Below are 2,767 nucleotides of genomic sequence, written 5' to 3'. Positions count from 1 at the left end.
TGTTGTGGAAGAAAAGGTTGAATGAGGGCTCCACGGCATTTGTGTTCAGAGTCGCCCATCTTCCAGTAAGGTCGGTAAGTCCCATGGTTCTCGGGTTTTCTGTGGAATACACAAACAATGCACACTAAATATTCAAGAAGTTGCAATACTACTAATAATGTAATGTAATGGACAACCTACATAAACCAAATAGAGGAGACATAAAATGAAGTACTAGACTCACTGGATGCACATAGTGGAGTCGTGGAACAGTGGACTAAAAGCAGGAAGTGATGCCTTTCTCAGGTCTGCTCTGTGGATCATAGTGACATGGAGCAGGTCCTTCCTTCTGAGGTGGTCAGCAAAAGGAGGTGTTCTTGATTGATTTTGTGATCAAGCTTCAATATATCAAGGCTGGCATGTAATAACACTTAGAGTTTCCTGCCTTTAGTCAGATAAGATACCTATGGAAGAAAATATCTTTTTGTTGTATTCTTGTCAGCTATAGTAGTTTGTGGCCATTATGATTTGTTAACCCAGAGGGTTAAGACCAAACAGACTACTCTGGCTACTAGGCTACTGTTAATTCACCTACTATACATCAAGGCTGCTAACATTTTTAGAACCAAATGAGAAATGAATCTTCGAACACTTGGGCATACTGTACTACAGTCATCTGATGGATGCACCCAGTATACACCAGACCTGTTTAATGTTTCATACCTCTATTTTTAAGACCTCTGGCCTATCATTTAACTGGTGACTGATCTTTGCTAATAGACCTGTTGTTTAGGTATGCTTCATGTTAGTCTCTCAAAAGCCCCCCATTACCTCTCAGTTCTCCTTTCCTCTTACCCACTAACACACATACTCGTTGTCACCAGCAGTATCCCATACAGAAATAGCAGCAAACCCCTGACTTCCTCCTCAGACATAAAACTGTCTCCCTGTCCCTAAACACAGGACCAAACCTTTCATTGTCATCTGCTCTGACAGAGGGCAACAGGAAGGTGTCTTTTCTTCTCTTCTATTCCTTGGAGGGATGGCTGCTACTATTAAGTACCATTTGATCCCAGTTTTGAGTTTATTTGATCCTCTGCAACTGGTCTGCTGCCCCCCACCCCCACATTCCTGTCTGTTTCTCTGAAAGGTGCTAATGCAGATGTATTTCATGGGAGCTAGAGGACAGCAGTGAAACAGTTTTACAGATGTGTGTATGCATGTTTGAGCAAAAGCACCTGGCCAACTTTCCTACTGTGGCACAACACATTTGAAACGTTTTCTTGTGTGGTGTAGGTAAGAGGAACATGACATGAACATCCGTGAAACTTTTTAACTTTGACCTGTTTTTGATTGGAGCAGCCCAGACCTTGCAATACAAAACTCCTTAAACACACCGGAAACATCCATTTTTATTTCTGAAAAGAAATTAATAAACAGGCTTGCACTTCATTTTTCTTTTTGAAAAAGTATTGTGGTTGCTTTTTGTTTCCTTAAATATGTGATATCCAGCTAAGAGAAGTCTACAGATAGTAGATACTGTACTTATGCTGCATTAATGCAATGTTGACAGAAAAGTAAAAGCAGGAAAAGCACCTCTTCATCCATCTTAGGGGTATTCATTCATCCAGGTTGGTTGGTCCTAGTGTTAACCTTGTAGTGAGATAGATTGCCTAAATCAGTTACTTTTGTTGTGTTATGTATTTATAGCAGTTTGTTACCAAGCAGAACCACATACAAACAGTGTACTGCTCCTATAATTAGCTGAATCATCATCCAGTCACTATACTAGTGACTGGATTATATTTATATTTTAGGCTCTATATTAGCTGTCAGTGTTGGTGCGTTTGCAGCCATTATGCTAATAGTTTGCTGACATGTCTGTATTCTTTTTTTTAACAAATGGGATATATCGTTGCTGTCAGCAATTCCTAACTATATTTCAGACTCAGAATTAGAAGTGGAGATTATATATCTCATCTGGCCTGGGAACACTTCGAAATCCCACCACAAGAGCTGGAAAACATTGCCAGGGAGAGGAATGTCTGGAGTAACTTGCTGAACCTGTTGCCCCCATGACCCGATCTTAGATAAGTGGAAGAAAGTGGATGAATGGATGGATGAATGTCTAAAAGAAATTTCACTGCATTTCATCCAGAGGTTGTTGAGTTATTTCATTCTCTATGAAAGCGACACTGACCCACTGACATTACCATTCATACGGCTATGCCGCTAGCTTGGGAAATAAAAACTACCAAATCAGAAAAAAGACATCTTTTTGTTGTGTTCTTAAACATTTACACCTTACTGTAGGTTTCATTTTAAAAGTATTTTGGTCTGGCCTATCTCCAAATGAGCCTATAGTTCCAAGTGGAAACCACGAAGATGCACTAACTTCCACTAGTGTCTGTCCATGTCTGTCAGGTCAGTTGTCTGAATGATCTAATTCGCTTCACTGTGGGTTTTGTACTAAACTTCTTCTTCTTCTTTCGGCTGTTCCCATTAGGGGTCACCACAGCGAATCATCTGTTTCCACCTAACTCTATCCTCAGCATCTTCTACTCTCACCCCAATTAACTTCATGTCCTCTTTTAGCACATCCATATATCTCCTCTTTGGCCTTCCTCTTGACCTCTTGCCTGGCAGCTCCATCTCCAACATCCTTCTACCAATATAACCACTATCCCTCCTCTGCACATGTCCAAACTGTCTCAATCTGGCCTCTCTGACCTTGTCCCCAAAACAGCCGACCTGAGCTGTCCCTCTGATGTGCTCATTCCTAATCCTG

The sequence above is a fragment of the Monopterus albus genome, unplaced genomic scaffold (genome assembly GCF_001952655.1).
Source record: "Monopterus albus unplaced genomic scaffold, M_albus_1.0 scaffold320.1, whole genome shotgun sequence".
NCBI classification, from domain to species: domain Eukaryota; kingdom Metazoa; phylum Chordata; class Actinopteri; order Synbranchiformes; family Synbranchidae; genus Monopterus; species Monopterus albus.
This window is presented reverse-complemented; position numbering follows the sequence as displayed.